Source organism: Moschus berezovskii, chromosome 1 (assembly GCF_049115385.1).
Source record: "Moschus berezovskii isolate FMDL1 chromosome 1, NW_MosBer_1.0, whole genome shotgun sequence".
In the NCBI taxonomy this organism is placed as follows: Eukaryota; Metazoa; Chordata; class Mammalia; order Artiodactyla; family Moschidae; genus Moschus; species Moschus berezovskii.
The window spans coordinates 1,687,804-1,707,328 of record NC_142460.1 but is presented as its reverse complement, the minus strand read 5'-3'; the positions used below and the strand labels follow the sequence as shown (position 1 = coordinate 1,707,328).

The following is a 19,525-nucleotide window of genomic DNA, read 5'->3' as shown; positions in this document are numbered from 1 at the left end:
CTCTGGGGGATCCCTAGGGCAGGGTGAGGGCCTCTGGCAGCGCGGTTTCCCCAGCCCGAGGCCTCATAGGACAGAACTAGCCTCAAGTGAAAGTCGGGGGCCTGGCCCACAGGGCAGGTTGTGCAGGAGGGGAGACAGAGGTGGGGAGCCCGACTTGCTTCTGTGGACAGACTAGGGCTGCTACGGACCCCATGGGGGTGCCTGCCACAGGGCGGCTGCGCCAGGAATCCTGATGCCGCGTCTCCAGGAGCCATGGGAGCCTCACTTTCCAGACCCCCTGCCCCCACCGTCTCCCTCTAACCCACTCAGCGTCTTACTGCTGGGCACCCTGGTGGACCCCAGGGGCTAGGCGGGATGCAGCAGAATCAAAGGGGGCGGAGACAGCAAGGGGATGAATCCATCGATTATACCCTGCCGTGAGGGGAGGGCATCGGCCCGTGAGGGGAGGGCATCGGTGGAACAATGAGGGCAGTGGCCCCAAAGCAGGAGAGAACCGGGTGCCTGGGGATTGACTCAGAAGCCAGTGGGGCTGGAGGGGCCCGGAGTGGCGCAGGGTCAGAGCATGGCCACCCTGGGCCCTGAGTAAGCAGATGGTCAGTAACCTCTCCAGTGACCAGTGACCTCCCCCCAGGGGGTGACCAGAGGCCAGTGACCTCACCCTAGGGACGCGGTCAGCAGCAGTGACCGAGCAGTGTGGTCACTGGCCAGTGCGGGTGGCCTTTTTTTCTGGAAACCCGTCCAGAAACACACGGATCTGCCCTCCTCCCCCTGGACTCCCAGGAATGGGAGGGTGGGGCAGGCTCTCCACTCCCTGCCTTGGGGTGGGGGTGGGGCTGGGAGTTATAAATGGAAGGAGAGGCTGTTGCCATGGTGACCAGGGCGCCTGCTCCTAGAGCAATCCCTGTTGGCGCCAAGACGCCCCCATGGCCCCTGCCCGCCCTCCTGGGAGCCGGCGGCTGGACGCCTTGGCCTTTTAAGGGCATCTCTGGATTGCTGAAATGCTATCTCTTTGCTGCTCTCGGGAGGAAGGAAGTTCTTTGGCTGAGCGGGCCGCCACAGGCCCCCTCAGTTTGGGTGAGGGGGGGTGCAGGAGAAGCCAGCTTCTGGGGGGTAGCAGGGGTCAGGGCCCCGTGATCTTGTTAGATGCGGGGAATCCCAGCTCCCCTCTCCCAGCCTGGATTTGGGCTACTTTTCACAGCCAGCAGGAGGCCCTCAGCAGGAGGGAGAGTTTGGGGTGCCCACAGCCAAACCACTCAGGGTCTCCTGTTACGTTTGTGGGTGGGGGCTGGGCAGGGGAGAATGGCTGCGGTCTCAGGAGACCTGGAAAGCACCCTTTCAGTGCTCTAAGGGTCCCTCTAGCTCCCTAGCCAGGCCCCACCAGCGTCATGGCAGAAGAGGCCCCTGGCCACGGCAGAGGGGCCGCACCCGGGCTCTGGAACACTGGGCGCCAGGGGACACTTTGGGGGTCGGCCCATGAGCCACTTGGGCAGGCGAGCGAGGCCTGGGAGTTTCCTCAGACTCATCCTCCTGCTGCTGGTGAGCTCCCTGAGTGCCCCGGCTCGCTCCCCACCCGCAGCGGTTCTGCTGTTTGGTCAGTGCTGTGGCTCCCCTGAGCAGGTCTGGGCTCTGCAGCTCGTGACGTGTCCTCCTCTGTGAGGTGGGTGAGGGCAGCCCCACGCTCTGTGGCCCACATGTTGCCGGGGAAAGCGGACAGGCCTCGGGTTTGCCTGTGCAGACAGGGGGAGGGGAAGCTGCGTTCGTGCTGTTAAGAGCTTCGACTCTGGCCCCCTCCTCCTGCACTTTGTGCCTGGGAAGCAGGGACTAGAGAGGGACCTGCCCGAGGCTGAAGAGCTCACCCAAGCAGAGAGGGCCGCGCTGCAGCATCCACACGGTGACCGCAGTGGGTAGGATGGCACTGTGGCTGAGCAGCCCGGAAACAACACGCCTGGTGAGGCACGCTGCCGGGTACAGATTGAAAGTGAGCGTGTTAGTCGCTCAGTTGTGACTCTTTATGACTCCATGGGCTGTATCCCGCCGGGCTCCTCTGTCCATGGATTTCTTCAGGCAAGAATACTGGAGTGGGTTGCCATTTCCTCCTCCAGGAGTTCTTCCCGACCCAGGGATCGAACCCGTGTCTCTTATGTCTCCTGCATTGGCAGGCGGGTTCTTTACCACTAGAACCACCTGGGCAGCAAGGTTAATACACGACTATTGTGCATAAATAGGTTGTATCCTACTTACAGGCAACAAATGATTCAGAATTGAAAAGTAACATCAAAAGATGAAATATTTAGGGAGAGAGCTTACCAAAAAATGTGCAAACCCTGACTGAACATTACAAAATAGTGCTGGAGGAAATTGAGATGAATTTGATAAATGGAGATATGGATTGTGTTCGCAGATGAGACAATGCAGTATGCTTAAAACATAAGGTCTCCCCGGCTTGATGTGGCCCTTCAGAGAAACCCCAGCCTAAATCCGATCAGGGTTTTTGCAGAAGCTGATTCTCAAGTTCATAGGGAAATGGGAAGAGAGCACAGTTAGCACAAATCCGGTAAGAAAGGATGAATGCGGAGGGCGTACCTAGCCTGATCTCAAGATTTACTGCAAAGTGACCACAATTAGGACAGTGTGGTGTTGGCGCTGGGAGCTGACAAGCACACGAATGGGAAAGAATGGATGGTCTGCACACAGGTCCACACAGATGTGGGCGATTTTCCACAGAGTGCAGACGCAGCTCAACAGAGAAAAGATGGCCTTTTCAACAAGTGGTGTGAGGAACAGCGGTGCTGGAGGACACACGTGGGGCTGGGATCCACGCCTCTCGCTGTGCACTGACATTAACTCAGCAAGTGGTGTGAGGACAGCGGGCGCTGGAAGACACACGTGGGGCTGGGATCCACGCCTCTCGCTGGACACTGACATTAACTCAAAATCAGAGACCTGTGTGTATGATCGAAAAATACGATTTCTAGTGGGGAACATAGGAGAGAATCTTTGTAATCTTGAGTTAGGAAAAGATTTCTTAGATACAACACTGACATGAGCCATGAAAGGAAATGGATACATTGCTCTTTATGAGATGAGGAGCTTTGCTCTTCCTGGTTGGGAAGACCAGCCACAGCCTGGGAGAGAAGTTTGCAAAGCGGAGAACTGCCTGAAATACCCCCCAGTTGGAAAACAGCCCCATTTAAAAAACAGCCACGAAGTGTGAGCACGCATTTCACCAAGGAAGGCACATGATGGCAGATAAGTGCAACATTAGTCATCAGGGAAATGCAAATTAAAACCACAACCAGATACCACTGTGCCCTAATTAGAAAATCGAGAATTTAAAAAACTGACCATCCCAAGGGCTCTGGAAATGGTAATGAACAGGAACTCTCAGTCCTTGCTGGTGAGAGCATGAACAGGTCCCCCTCTTCAGAAAACAGTCTGGAAGTTTCTTTAAAAGTTAAACGTAGGGTCACCCATACGACCCAGCCATTCCACTCCTAGAGAAACAAGAGCCTTCATGCATGCAAGGACGTGCACACGAGTGGTCATTGCAGCTTTGTTTGTAATGGCCCCAAACTGGAAACAGAGCCCCTCTCCACCGGGAGGTGGATGGAGACACACCTGTGGGCGCCCATCTCGTGAAGGATGATGCTCCAGTATGAATGGCTCTCAAGGCAGTAAGTGACACGCGGCAGAACTGAGCCTGGACTGTGAATTTCCACTTGTACCTTCCAGAAAATGCAGACTCATCCTAGTGACAGCCACTGTCTGTGGTTCTGTGGTTGCCTGGAGATGTTGGGGGTGGGGGTACCGAGATGCTCATTCTCTCAACTGTGGTGAGAGGTTCGCAATGTGCATTCGTGTCAGACTGCGCACTTTGAATATGTGCACGTTCCTATGTGTCAATCATACCTCAATAAAGCTGTTTAGGATGTAGTGGTTAAGTGCTAAGTTGCTTCAGTCATATCTGACTCTTCACGACCCCATGGACTGCACCCTGCTAGGCTGCTGTGTCCATGGGATTCTCCAGGCAAGAATACTGGAGTGGGTTGCCATGCCCTCCTCCAGAGCATCTTAACAAACAACAAAACCCTTAACAAGTAAGATGAATCCACTGAGTGTTCTCAGAATATTTACCGAACTTCCAGAAATGTGTACAGTGCTGTTTCAAAGGGACACGGCATCCCCGTCTACAGAGGGGCCGTGGGGGTGCAGGCACTCCTGTTCAGCCCTCTTGGCCTCCGGTCACCTGTCCCGGCTACACACCTTCAGCAGCAGCTGTGAGGACTGAGGTATCAGCTCAGGGTCGTGGGACCAGAAGGTGGATTTAAAGCCTCTTCTTGCTCAAGCAGAAGCTGGTCTGTGGCCTGTTGGCCCTGGCTTCTCCTTGGTGGTGTTCATTCGCTAAGTCGTGTCCGATTCTTTGTGACCCCATGGTGCAGCATGCTGGGCGTCTCTGTCCTTCGCTGTCTCCCAGAGTTTGCTCAAACTCATCGAATTTGAGTCCATGTCTTATCAAGTCAGTGATGCCGTCCAACCATCTGTTGCCGCCTTCTCCTCCTGCCCTCAATCTTTCCCAGCATCAGGGTCTTTTCCAATGAGCGGCTCTTCGCCTATCCTGGTTTAAAAGGCTGCAGGCTGGCTAGGAGGGATCATGTCCCTTTCAGACCCTTACGCCTTCCCTGGCCCCTCAGAGCTCGTTTTCTCCAGTGAGTAGGGAATGTGGGTGCCTCAGGCTGGCAGCGTCCTTTGGGAATCACTGCCCCTGGCCCACAGGTCCGGTTCTTCAGAAGATCTGGTGACAGGACTCCTGGAGCAGCTCCAGGGAGAGGGCGGGAGGGTGTGGGGTGGGGCCAGTTGCTGGACACAGCCACGCGCAATCTGCGGTCAGGCAGGGCCCGTGGCCAATAGGACACATTCGAGCCTGAATCCCGGAGCCAGGCCCTCTGCAGTAGCTTCGTGTGTCTGCAGTGTCCGAGGCCTGGCTGGTGGGTGGTGACGGGGGCTATGGCACTGACTGGTCAGAGGGACCAAGGGGCTTTCTCAGGTGGCAGGGGAAGCAATCAGGATGGCCACCTCGGCCTCGATGCTGCGGTCTTGCTCTGTACCGCAAACCCCAAAATTTCTGATTGCTCTGAGTACAAATGAAATGCACCAAATATCTCTTCATCGGGGGAGGATGGGCTCAGTGTCACGGCCCCGGTCCCCAGCCCTCTCTGGTCAGCCTGGCTTCCGGTGTTCATGCTGCCCAGTCCCCCTGTGAGACTCCAAAGCAGGGAGAACAGCCAGGGTGGGCTGCAGACAAAGCGGAGGAGTAGCAGAGAACAGTGTCCTCATCACAGTGCATGGCTAATATTTTGAAACATAATTAGGTTGCTTTGGGGATACCATATTTTTCTCCAAAGCACTCTTTGCAACTTGAAGTTACATACATAGTGAGATTTATTGTTTCTTACAGGTTGAATTGTGTCCCCAAAGAAGGCTGAAGTCCTGACCCCCAGCAGTCATGTCCATGACCTGATGAGGAGAGAGGGCCCTTACAGATGATCAAGGTTAAGATGAGGTGTTGGACAGACCTTAGTCCATTATGACCGTGTCCTTATAAAGAGAAGAAAGTTGGGCACAGATAAGGTACACAGGAACACATGATGCAAAAATGAAGGCAGAGATTGGGGTGATCCTTTTACAAGCCAAAGGACCCCAAAGGTTGTCAGCAAAGCCCCAGAAGTGGGGGGAGCCTGGGATAGAACCTGCCTCGGGCTCGGGAGGAACCAGTCCTGCCCACACCCTGACCTCAGACTCCAGGCCTCCAGACAGAGAGAGAATGACTCTGCTGTCCAAGCTGTCCAGGCTGTGGTCTTCTGCAGGGCTGCCCCAGGCTCCTGATCACTCCTGTCCCCTCTGGACTGCACACGGCCAGCACCTGCCTCCATCCACAGAGAACCTGACCCCCAGCCTGGTTGCGGGACCCTCCTGGATGCGGGACCTGCCATGACGGTTGCAGACTGCACACACACAGGACCTCTTCTGGATTAGAGGCTCTCTCGGTGACCCCTTCTGCCTCTCTGTCTCCTGAACATGGGGCTGCTCCCACTGTCTGCGGTGTTGATGGGGAGGGGTCAGGCCCAGGGGGAGCCGCTGCCCCCGCCCCCACCCCAGGGCTTCTGTGGCACAGGTGTCCTTCTTCACTCCCGGGAGCTGGTGCAGGGTCCCCACGGCCACAGCCTTTGAGGGGTCCCAGAGTCCTACCCTTCGGGGAGGGAGGCCCGCCTGTCATGTGTGCATGAGTGTGCAGGCCTGTGCTGGGGCAGGGTGGGACTCACATCTCCAGTCGGGAAAGATACAAGCCTGGGGTGCCCCCTGCCCGCCATCCAGCGATGGCCCAGCCTGTTGTCCAGAAAGAGGCTGGATTCCACCCCGAGCTCCTTGTCATCCCCATGGAGCACAGTCCTGCTGGGCCAGGAGACGCATACTGGGAGTTGAGGGGGGCTTCCAAGGCCCCAGCAGCCATTGAGGTGCAGGGAGGCTCCCCCACTCAGGCCGGTGTCCATAACGAGGGACAGAGCACCCCTGGCCTGCTTGTGAGGCCCCGGTTTACCACATCTGGCCACCGCCATCCATGCCATTGATTTCAAACCGCTCCAGTGAGAACATAGCTGTTTCCCAAAGACGAGGTGGCCAGCCACCAACCAGCCTCCCCAATGGCCACATGCACGCCCCCCCACCCCAGGGGAGAAGCTGCTGTGATGGGGGCTGGTCTCCCCGCACCACACTCCCCTGGCCCCCGTCCTCCAGTTGGGTCCCTGAGTCCTATCCTTGGCGGCATCCTTAAGGTCTAGCTAGACTCTTACAAAACAGCCACTCAGGGGGAGGTCCAGTTGTGAAATGGGGTTGAAACCCTGCACGCGGCAGCTGGCGCTCTAGGGGGGTTCGGCTGACACATGGGAAAGTCTGGCAGCTTCGGGCAAGAGGCATTTAAGCCACATGACCTGCTGGGTCTGGAGACCTGGCGTGACGGTCAAGGCCGGCAACAGACGGGACGTGGGTGGGGGCTGCATAGGTCACTGCCACTCAGTGCCCAGAGTCGCTGTCTCCTGTCCCCTGGAGGCCTTGGGGTCAGGGGTCACCGTCCAGGTGTGAGAACAGAGGTCCAACTCTCAGACCTCAGACCATGAGACCCAAAGGAGCCAGATGGGGTGCCCAGCACTTGGGCAGCTCTGGGTCCCTTTGAAGATCCAAACGAGTGGGGCCTATGGCTGGGCACCAGGCCCTGGAAACAGGAGGAAAGCCCCACCCTGGCCAAGGCTTTCCTGCTCTTTGAAAGGATCTTGGCACCAGGGTCCCGCTCACAGAAGATTCCGGAATCAGCGTATTTCCCCCTCTCCTGCCCCAGGAATATCCCAGGGGGTGGGGGATGTGAGTGAGCTGGTTGGGTGATGTGGCACCCGTACCCCACACCAGCCGCCCCTCATGTTCCACGAGCAGCACTTGGGCCCTGAGCCCCCCACCCCCATACCCATAGAGCCCTCCTCCCAACTCCCACCAGAACCAGGCCCCACAGAAAAAAATGGGCCTGGTGGAGAGAGGCTGGAACTTGGACTCCTGCCAGTGGGGGTGCAGATCTGGCCGTGGGGGACTAGGGGGCCCTGGGTGTCCTGCCCTGGCCACCTGTATGTGCGTGGCACATGTCACAGGCAGCTCCTGCTGCAGCTGGGGGTGAGGGGAGATTGGGGTGTTGGGGGAGGGGGAGACGGGGGGGAGGAGGAAGATGAGGGAGGCGGGGGAGAGGGGAGACAGCCCTTACAGGGTGCTCCAGGGACCCCACCCTGGGTGCCTCACCCCACAGCCTTGGACATCCGTGTCCCCTATGCCACCCTCGCCCTGTGCATCCCACCTCCAAGGGCATGTAGAGAGCCAGGCTTGTGGCCTCACTGCAAGGAGCACGTGGCCACCAAGTGTTCACGAGGCCCCCTCCTCTGGCCTCTTGGCCCGCCCTTCCAGGCCCTCAGTGGGTGGCTGGCCACCTATCCCAAGTCCCTCCCTGGGTCTGCTTTGAGACGAGATTGGGCATGTTCAGGGTGGTATGGCTGTAGACCCTGGGTATGTTTTGAGGAAGGGCCTTCTGTCCTGCCCACCCCAGCTTGAGCTGGCAATTCTGGGGCTGTACCGGACTCCCACCCTGCCTCTCTGAGGGACTTGCCTTCCAGCCCAGAAGCTGCGAAATTCTTTTGATCATCCATATAAGATATCAGCACACCTCAGTAATTTGTTTTCTCTTTAAATTACCTCTCTGTGTGGTAATTTACCACATAAACTAGTGGTCCAGTGGTAAAGAATCCGCCTTCCAATTCGGGGAATGCATGTTCGATCCCAGTTGGAGGAACTAAGATCCCACATGCTGTGGAGAAACTAAGCCTGTTCACCAAAACTAGAATCTGTGTGCCACATTGAAAAGATCCCTCACGGTGCAACCAAGATCCCTCATGTCGCAGGTAAGACCCAGCACAGCCAGCAAATAAATAAATACCGTCTGTGCTGTGTTCTCGTGAGCTAGTATCTCAGGGCACAGCAGACACTCTCAGTGACAGCAGATGTAAATCCACCCCATAGTACCCTAGAAGCCAATTGCCTGGAAGGTTATCCCCACCCGGCTCTCAAGTTCCAGTCTGGGGGCTGGGTGATGACCCAACAGCAGCCACTCCTGGGATGTCGAGGTTGGGGCTGCACCCTGGGGAGCAGAGGGGCTTCCCGGCTGGGGCCTCTGCTAGCTTTCCTCTGCCAGGGACCCTGGGATTGTGAGAAGCTGGGCTGCTCCTGGGGGCCCAGCCTACAGGTGGGCATGTCCCACTGCCCGGTCCTGGAGGCTTTGCCAGCATCTGAGAACCCAGGGTTGATGGGGCCTGTGGCTGGACATCTGGCAGGGACAGGACCTCTGGGGCCCGGGGAGTGTCGCCCGCAGGCTCAGGGCTGGGGAAAGGCCTGACTATGCTTTATTTTTTGGTGTTTCTCTGTGAGACCCCAAAGTTGTGTTGCAGCATTGAGAATAAATAAAAGCTGAAGCACCGAGTGGCCTGGCCCGAAAGTGACTTCGAGCAGCATTAGCCTGGATCACCAGCCTGTGGTCCAGGTGACAGGTGACAGGGGCTCCTGCCCCAGGTCACCCTGAATCCCGCTCTGCACGCTTCGTCACATCAGCAGACAGCTGAGGCCACCCACCTCCCCGGGACAGCCCGGGATCCAGGGGCTGCCCCGTGACATCCTGCCTGGGGCTGGGGCCACAGAGCTGGGAGGGGCCTGCTCACTACCGCCTCCCCTGGTGACGTGTGAGGACACAGCTCTGTTGGTGTGGGACACCTGAGGAGAGGCAGCAGGAGCAGGGGACCGAGGTCTACACACTCTCCCCGACCTGAAGAGGAAGGCCCCATCGGTGGTGCTGAGGCTTCTCTGCCCGTGGAAGCCCCACCTCCCCACGTTTCCACTCTGACGCCCAGAGCGGTCAGAACTGCCGTCTGTTTTAAATAGACTTTACATTTTAGATTTACAGGAGAACTGTGAAGATAGTGTAGAGGGTCCCACCTGCCCTGTGCCCAGTTTGCCCTGCCGTTATTGTTGCTGTTTAGTCGCCAAGTCATGTCTGACTCTTCAGACCCCATGGACTGCATGCAGCACGCCAGGCTTCCCCGTCCATCACCAACTCCCAGAGCTTGCTCAAACTCCTGTCCATCGAGTCGGTGATGCCATCCAACCCTCTCATCCTCTGTCATTCCCTTCGTCTACTGCCCTCAATCTTTCCCAGCATCAGGGTCTTTTCCAGTGCCTCAGCTCTTCGCATCAGGTGGCCAAAGTATTGAAGCTTCAGCTTCAGCATCAGTCCTTCCAATGAATATTCAGCACTGATTTACCTTAGAATGACTGGCTTGATGTCCTGGCTGTCCAAGGGAGTCTCAAGAGTCTTCTCCTACACCACAGTTCGAAAGCATGAGTTCTTCAGCGCTCTACCTTCTTTATAGTCCAGCTCTCAAAACCGTACGTGACTACTGGAAAGACCATAGCCTTGACTATATAGACATTTATCTACAAATGCAAAGTGATGTCTTTGCTTTTTAACACACTGTCTAGGTTTGTTATAGCTCCTCTGCCAAGAAGCAATCGTTTTCTAATTTCATGGCTGCAGTCACCATCCTCAGTGATTTTAGAGGCCAGGAAGAGGAAGTCTGTCACTGCTTCCACCTTTTCTCTCCTTTTTCACCCTCATCGAGATTCTCTAGTTCCTCTTCACTTTCTGCCATTAGAGTAGTATCATCTGCATATCAGGTTGTTGATATTTTTCCCGCTAATCTTGATTCCAGCTTGGAACTCATCCAGCCTGGCATTTCTCACAATGTGCTCTACATATAAGTTAAACAAGCAGGGTGACAATAAAGAACCTTGTTGTACGCCTTTCTGAGTCCTGAGCCAGTTCCCCGTTCTTACCTATTATTAATATCATGCATCACTGTGGTCCGTTTGTGACAGTAATGAGCCGAGACTGATACCCTGATCAGAGTGTGATTTTGTTGTTTGTTTTCAGCATGTTCCTTCTTTCTGGCACCACAAATGCTCCAGTCTCATCTTGTTTATCTCCTGCCATTTCTCCAGGAAGAGCCCTGTTTCCTTTCACTGGAGAGCCTCCTCACTCCTGCTGGGGTCATTGCTTCTGGGCCCTCTGAGCTGACTGAGCAAGGAAACACTGACCCGTGTGCAGACACATATCTGTGAACACTTCTCTGTGTAACCACCTGCATCTTCATGAGCCACATCTGAGTTTACATCCCTGTGTCTGACCTAATCCACACTCTGTGGGTTACTGCGGCCTCCACTCTTGCTTACAGGAAATCAGTCCTGAATATTCATTGGAAGGACTCATGCTGAAGCTCCAATACTTTGGCCACTTGATGTGAAGAACTGACTCATTTGAAAAGACCTTGATGCTGGGAAAGATTGAGGGCAGGAGGAGAAGGGGACGACAGAAGATGAGAGGGTTGGATGGCATCACCGACTTGATGGACATGAGTTTGAGCAAGCTCTGGGAGTTGGTGATGGACAGGGAAGCCTGGCGTGCTGCAGTCCATGAGGTCACAAAGAGTCAGACACGACTGAGCGACTGAACTGAACTGAACTGAAAGTCCACCAGTCACTCTGGCCTCTCCCCTCACTTACCTGTAAACTCTACACCACCTTTGGATAATGTAAAGCACGTCAGGGTGACCCAGAGCCTTCCGGTGGCTTATAGCACACTCAAAGCACAACCTGAGGGATGTCCTGACTGCATTCACCCTGGCCCTCAAGGATCCGAGCCCCACAGCTGCCAAGCTTGGAGCATACAGGTCTACTCCTGCCTCAGAATCTTTGCATGTGACAGGCAAGTGGAGACAGAGGCACGGATCATTGGTTATTGTTGACAATGGCCGTGAGTGTGATGGGTTTGGGATGTTTATTATGCTCTTCTGTCAACGTTGATAAATATTTGATAATTTCCTGACAAAAAGTCAAAAATTGGGACTTCCCTGGTCACCCAATGGCTAAGACTCCAAGATCCCAATGCAGGGGGGCCCGGGTTTGATCCCTAGTTAAGGAACTTAGATCCTGCATGCCACAGCTAAGAACCTGCATGCACAACTAAAAGATCCCACAGCCCTCAATGAAAATTGATCCCAAGTGCAGCAACTAAGACCCCGCACAGCCAAAGAAATAGATACATACATAAATAAATATTTTTTGAAAAGTAAAAAATCAGCCACCTGGGGTGGATGGTTCATCCCAGGATCACAATATTGATTGAGCAGGTAATGCTTTCCCTCTGGGTCTTGGAGGACTTCCTCAACCCTAGGAGGTGTCACTCACATTCCAGGAAGACTTTACAAGCAGGGGTCTAAGTTAGGAGGGTTTAAAAACAAGTCTGGAAGTAAATACAAAAATGAAAGTGAACAGGATGGATTAGAAGCTATTTTTGTGCAACTGTAGCCATAATTTTGGTGATAATTATACTTGGGTGTGTTTTGTCTGCTTTGCTGTGCAAGAAGTTTAAAGTGTTAGAAGAATCATTCACACAAAATCAGTAATTGCAGTTTTAACAGTCTGAGAGAATTACTTACACTTAGAATCAAGCCTTAAATGGCTAAAAAAATTGCTTTTCCAAGTTCCTTTGATTTTTATATAAAGTTGGATAAATAACATTAAGAAGATAAAAGGATGCTGCTCCTGCTCCTGCTTCACGCTTCTTTCTTCCTTGTGCTTTCGGGACCAGTCATCACCCTCCCCACCCTCCTGTGTGTTGGAGCATTGGCCCCTGGGGTGGTCGCACCAGGTGGGGCTGGGTGACGGGTGGTGGTGGTGGTGGGGAGAGACTGGCAGGCAGAGGCCCTGCCTTTAGGAGAGGTGCTTCCTACACTGGGTGGGTTGTGGGGTGGGCAGGAGAACTTTGAAGGCCTTGGCGGAGGTGGCACAGGGAGGCTACAGAATGCAGCCGGGCTGCCCTCCCCTCTCTGCAGACATGCCCCTGAGGTCACAGCCCATCCAGGGTGCCTGCAGGGCACAGGTGCCAGCTGTGAGTGTGGCTGCCACGCCGCCTCCCTGCACAGAGAGCCACGGGGGCTCCAGACAGAATGTTCCCGTTGCAGCCAGGACACTATGTGGGGCTCCCTCTAGGCTGCTGTTCTGTTAAGTTCTTCTTGTTTGAGTTACAGAGATGACAGCAAGGAAGGCATGGCCACGAGCCACATCCCAGGCGGCCGTGGGAAGCCGATAACCCAGCAGCTGCCTGCAAGCACAGGGGCATGATTGTGACCCCAAGCACTCCCCACTAGGTCCCACTGCCCCCTGCCTCTGCCACCCCAGGGAGCAGGTGGGCGCCCACGGGTGGCTTCACCACCTGAATTAAAATTCACCTGTGTTAAAAAAAAAGCTAACTAACTAACTAGAAAAGACACATGACCTCAATGTTCATAGCAGTGCTATTCACAATAGCCAAGGTGTGGAAGCAACCTAAGTGTCCATTGACAGACAAATGGATAAAGAAGCTGTGATGCATATATACAATGGAATACTACTCGGCCATTAAAAGTAATGAAACGCTGCCATTCACAGGACCATGGGTGGACCTGGACGGCATTATGCTGAGTAAAATAAGTCAGAAAGGCAGACGCTTTACGATGACACTTGTATGTGGATTCTAAAAAGTATCACAAACTAGTGACTATAACCGAAAAGAAGTCCCACAGATACAAAGAACAAGCCAGTGGTTACCATGGGGAAAGCGCAGGGGGAGAGGCAACAGACGGATAGGGGATTAAGAGCTACAAACTGTTAGGTATGAAATAAGCTGCCAGGCTATCTTGTACAACACAGGGAGTACAGCAAATATTTTATAATAACTATATATGGAGTAAAACCTTTACAAATTGTGAATCACAGGCTTCCCTGGTGGCTCAGGGGTTAAAAAGAAAAATTCACCTGTCAATGCAGGAGGCATGGGTTCAATTCCTGACGTGGAAAGATACCACAGGCCACGGAGCAACGAAGCCCATGAGCCACAATTACTGAGCCTACGTGCTGCAGCTATTGAAACCTGTGCCCCCTAGAGCCTGTGCTCTGCAACAAGAGAAGCCACTGCAATGAGAAGCCCCTGCTCCACGCCTAGAGAGTAGCCCCTCTCGCTGCAACTAGAGAAAAGCCTGTGCAGCAGTGAAGACCCAGCACAGCCAAAATTAAAATAAATAAAATTATTAAAAAATTGTGAATCACTATTGTACACTTGTAAGTATATAATATTATACATCACTAATACCTCAATAAAAAAAGAAATATGAAAATTCACCTGTTTGAAATGTGTTTAATTGGTGATTTTTAGTAAATTTACCAAATTGTATAGCCATCAGTGGGCTTCCCTGGTGGCTCAGACAGTAAAGAATCCACCTGCAATATAGGAGACCTGGGTTTTATCCCTGGGTCGGGAAGATCCCCTGGAGAAAGGAATGTTTACCCACTTCAGTATTCTTGACTGGAGAATTCCATGGACAGAGGAGTCTTCCATGGGGTTGCAAAGAGTTGTATACAACTGAGCAACTAACACTTTTGCTTTCACAGCCATCTGGGTAACCCACTTTTAGAATATTTCCATCACCTCAAAATATCCCTTTTGGCCCCTTTTAGTTAATTCCTGTTTCCACTCAACTCTGAGCGACCACGAATCAGCTTCCTGTCTGTGGGTTTGTCACCTGGACATTTCCTGTAACGGAGACCATCCAGCATGTGTGTCGGTCACCCCACACGTTTCCAGTGTCGCCCAGGGCAGCAGGCAGCGCTTCACTTCTCAAGGTGGAGTGGTTCTCCATCGTGTGAGTGGGCACACATTGGTCCCTCTCCCCTGTTGATGGCATTTGGGTCACTTCTACCTCCTGGCTGTTGGCAGTCAAGCTGCTGAACATTTGTGAACACCTGTGTCAGATCTTGCGGTGGACCTTCGTTTTCATCCTGGGTAGACATCGAAGGAGTCTCTGTCATTAAAGCTGTGCTTTTGGAGTTGGTCAGATGTGCCCAGGACACAGGATTCACAAGGAACAGAAGGAACAGATGGAAAAGTGGGCAGTGAAGTTGATACCTCGTGAGCTCCCGAGGCTGCCACTGTCGCTGCAGGCATGGGAGCTTCCATGCCTGTCAACTTCTTTTTTACTTTTTGTTTTCTTTTGGCATATATCCAATTAACCGTGCTGTGATAGTTTCAGATGAACAGCAAAGGGACTCAGACCAACATATGCATGTATCTGTTCTCCCCCCAGTTCCTTTCCCATCCAGGCCAGTCAACTATTTTATGAGATGTGTCTTAGCTGGGGGTTCCCCGAAATCAGAGCTGGAGGCAGATGTGGGTGCAGGTGGGTCACTTGATGGGACCCCCGGGAGGTGGCCCAGGGAGTGTGAGAGGGCAGGTGACGAAAGGCCACTTGCAGGAGCTCATCAGGGTGTCGGGGCTCAGTCCTGCCCAGTGCTCTGAGCACGGGCCCTCCGAGGATGAAGGGCAGGAGGTTAGGTCTTTGCTCTGAGGACTCCGACCCCCTGGCTGAGGGCTGACCCTGGGGAGCGCCAGCTGCATTCCCTTCTGCCTGCAGGTGTAGACGTTATGCACAGGGGAGGGGTCTGCTCCCTGCTCCGAGCTGGTCTTCACTCATTGCTGTCTCTCTTAGCAATGTCCCTCCTTTGCAGGCCTCACCACTGAAGCTCCATACGGTGAAGCGTTGACCCCAGACTCCTTTGTGGAGAGGATCTAGAAGCCCAATGTTTAGTTGCCAGTCTAAAAGCAAAAGGTTTCTTCTTTACAGAAATTGAGCAAAGTATCTAGACAGAATGAGGACAGCTAGTTGGGTGTTACTGCCTCAGAGTCAAGCCTTCTGCAGTTTGGTGTTTGGCCCCTTCTCCGCCACCCCCACTCCCCTCCAAAGATTCATAACCAGCTCCTCTCCCATCCCGTTTAAGCAACATCTGCGCGTGGACGAGTCTGCTTATGCACTCAGCTCCCAGTGAGTCTTTGTTGCCTGATTTCAAAAGATGAACGGGAGAGTTTTGTTGCAGAAGCTGAGGCTCGCCTTAGTGTGTGTTGGCACTGGCAGCCTCAGAGGCTTGTACCTGAGTTTTGCTCCAGCTGCCGCCAGGGGGGCCCCAGGCTGGGGCAGGAGCCGCAACGTCTCAGGCTGTGCAGACAAACGGAACTCAGCCATTAAGCAAAACATGGGAACACAGTTTATATGAATTAGAATGAATACCTCAGGAGGCAATAACAGATGGTTTAGAAATTGTGGTTTCACCTCAAGTCTACACAGTGAATTGATGTGCCGTTTGTTTGGATATGTTGAAGAACACCACACCTACAAAAGAGTGTTTATATCATTTTTTTGCAGACTGCATTGTCACAGCCCTCAGAGGTGGCAATAGAGAATACCCTATCTGTCAGAAAGTAGGCTGAGCACCAAAGAATTTATTTTTTTGAATTGTGTTGTAGGAGAACACTCTTCAGAGTCCCTTGGACTGCAAAGAGATCAACCAGTCAATCCTAGAGGAAATCAATCCTGAATATTCATTGGAAGACTGATGCTGAAGCTAAAGCTCCAATACTTTGGACAGCTGATGCGAAGGACCGACTCATTAGAAAAGACCCTGATGCTGGGAAAAATTGAAGGCAGGAGGAGAAGGGGACAACAGAGGATGAGATGGTTGGATGGCATCACTGACTCAGTGGACATGAGTTGGTGATGGACAGGGAGGCCTGGCGTGCACAAGTCCACGGGGTCGCAGAGAATCGGACACGACTGAGCGACTGAACAGCAATAACCTGTCGGGAAAAGCTAGTTTCCAGAAGATCACTAAGATCCGACCTCAACTTCGATGCACTCATCAGCAAAATGTAACTGAGTCGTGGTGAGTGTGAAGCTCATTGAGAAAAAGCATTAGCTAGAATCCACGAGCGTAACCCTCAGCAAGCACTCGGTCACAGTGTTAAGGAAGGACTGAAGATACAGGCGGTGAACAGACTACAGTGAGATAAGAAACATCGAAAGTTACAGTGGAGCAGAAGTCAGAGGAGCCAGCTCTCGCTGCAGTGAAACATCCATGTACAGCAATTGGAAGCAGGACCTAGTAACAAACAGACCAAAACATGTGATGATTCTGGGCTTGAACTTGATAACAGCAACTCAAAAGTGGCATCTGACCCTGTAATGGACCATGCTAGTGAAACTGAATTAGTACTGAGGCTTCATCCCACGTGTATGGAAAAAGATGACCGTGCACAGACAAGATACATGAAGAGTTCAGGTAATACCACTGTTGACCACTTCTGCAAGCATCTGGCTGTGAGGTTGGCTTTAGAAGAACTTTGAAGCAAAGGAGAATCAAACCACGCAAACCTTGATACAGCCAGTAAGAAGCAGTATGCCATTTACCTAGCCACAGCCAGGGGCCAGGGCAATGTGTTAAATGGCTCTTTCTCTTCGGAATTGGTCAGTGAGAAATACTGGAAGGTGAACAAGCCCATGGAACTTCATTATGCATCCACAAAGGAGCACGAATGAGGTTTTACAAAAACCACTTCTGAGAATGAACTTTTTTATAGCCTATTTCTTTAATATTAAAGATGTACCGTCATTACTTTTATGGATGGGGAGAAAAAAAATGAACAGGAAACAAAGGGAGCATTAGACGCAGGAGGAAAGGCTGGAACATTGGGAGAAATCCCAAGATAAATGGAACAAGCGGAGGTAATGCAGGGAACTAAAGGTGGCTTTAAATAAAAGTCGAAGCAGTATTCACAGAGAAGTTTGAGGATGTACTGCATCTGTAAAACAGGAAAAAGAAGGTAGAAAAGATAAGAACAAAGAATACAGTTGAGCTCTTTGCAAAAAACCTTTTTAGTGTAAACCTTTGTATATTGTTTTGGTTTTCTGAACCTCATGGAAGTATTACTTATTTGAAATAAATGAGTTTAATTTTTTTAAACTGATGAGCTCTTAGAAATAAACAACTATGATTAGCAAAGAAAAAAAAAAAAAGACACAGCATTCCGTAGCCAGATACCCCTCCCCCATAGACAGACTTTTAGACTTTGGTTTTCTCTCTTAAAGAGTGTTGCCTCGACTCACCCTGAAGCGCATCAAAGGAAGATGGGCGAAGGAGGGGGAATGGTGGGTGGACCCTGGCCAAGTGTGTAAAGTTGGAGCCCCATGCCTGGAGGACTCGCAACGCAGCTGGCTAACTGCCGTGTGTCTGATGTTGGGAGATGCAGGGACCAGCCTTGGGCCAGCATCTGCTCGGCAGAGCCCCGAGTGCCACCTTGAGCCGGGGCTCTCCAGGCATCTGAGAGCTGCTGCAGGGCAGACATGCCCCAGCCCCTCCGCCAGCAGCGAGGAGGCAGCTCAGGCCTCTCTCCACGTGTAAAGCCCCAAGTCGGGGACATGGAGAGGCCTGGGGACTGTGCAGCGTGGGTCCATCGGTTCGGCTTCCTCCTGGACAGGTGAGAGCCGAGGGAAGTGCAGCCCGGGGACCTTGAAACAGAAAAAGGGCCCATGGAAGGTGGTCTCTGTATAGGGCCCACCTGCCCAAGGAGGCACAGGGAAGGGGCAGGCGCTGGCTGACCAGGCAGGGACAACCCCCACACTGTACCAGCAGGCACTTTGGGCTCCCGGAGCCTGAGTGCCGAGCACAGTCGTGCTGTCTGAGTACAGGGCTTGCCAGGGCTTCCTCCTGAAGGCTCTCATCCCCCAATCTCAGGCACCCTGCAGCCCTACTGGGCTCTGAAGTCCCAGGACTCAGGGCTGAATCCTCGTGTCCACTTCCACAGGACCAAGCAGGGACCCATCCACGTGCCGGGTGTGGCTCACCCAAGCTGGGGGCTCCCATCTTCTCCCAGAAGATGTAGATGAGCCATCTTCCCCCTCTCCTGGCCCACCTCCTGCCCTGGGGCCTCCTCTGGGCTGGGGAAGAGGAGGCCCCTGTTCACTCATTGTATGACCCTCTTAGCACCTTTTGGGCTGTAGGAAGTGAGGAGCATTTGTGATAGCCCCGGCTGACTCTGTGAGGCCAGGGAGGCTTTCAGGCCAGCAGGGCTAGGAGAGAGGAGGTGGAAGGTGGTGCTGAGCTCTGGGGGGCACCTGGTGTGGGTTTGCTTCACCTGTTGTGACACTGGCTTCAGGGAAGGGGCAGCTGGGCTGGGCACCCCAAGGTTGGGGACAGAAGGGCCGTCAGCAGAAGTGGGAGCGCCCACAGGTGTGTGCGAGGTCGGGGAGGCAGAGACGTAGAAACAGAAGGTGGAGCCGGCAGCTGGGGTTGTCTGTGGCCGCTGGTGGCACCCTTGCCACTGGCTGTGAGTGACTGAGTTCTGACGAACGGCACCAACTGGCCTGTGGGACCCAAAGTCTGAGCTGGACTTTGGAACTGAGCTCATCTCCCAGGATTCGAATGCCTTCCTGTCCCCGCAGTGGCTGGGGTGCCCGAGGACGATCGGAAGAAGGAGGGCCAGCTCTGGGGATCCAATCAAGAGGGGATGGGAGGTTCACGCTGGAGCTCAGAGAAGACTTTGCAACAGACCATCAGCCCTGCAGAGGCACATGGGCTGACGACACTCCCGGATGCGCTGATGGAGATGCCAGTGAACAGCGGAATAATGACGAGGTCAAATCAGAGACAGCGTTGAAAGGTTGAGCTTCAGTCACTTGACCACACTCGTGACCAGCTCAAAGGTGCACAGTGGGGCTAATCGAGCCCCAGGAAAGGCAGGTGCCCTGTGGGTTGTGAGTTCACCCAATGACTGGCTTGCACAGTGGGGACCCCTGAGAGAGACCTTGACTCCAGCACCACGAGTCTCCAGCGGGAATGTGCACTGTCAGGGGAACCCCAGCCCCGAGGAGGCCCCAGGGGAAGATGCTGGTCTGTGGGGGTCTGGGGGCAGGGGAGTCTGGGAGGAATAAGGGCCCCGAGTTCGGGTTCATCTCTGTGTAGATTATCA

At 53.5% G+C, this 19,525-nt stretch overlaps 1 pseudogene; it reads left to right on the top strand.

Annotated features, from left to right (window-relative positions):
* Positions 1–14,918: 14,918 nt before the first annotated feature.
* On the top strand, positions 14,919–17,096 carry LOC129552221 (E3 ubiquitin-protein ligase RING2 pseudogene; annotated as a pseudogene).
* Positions 17,097–19,525: the final 2,429 nt, after the last annotated feature.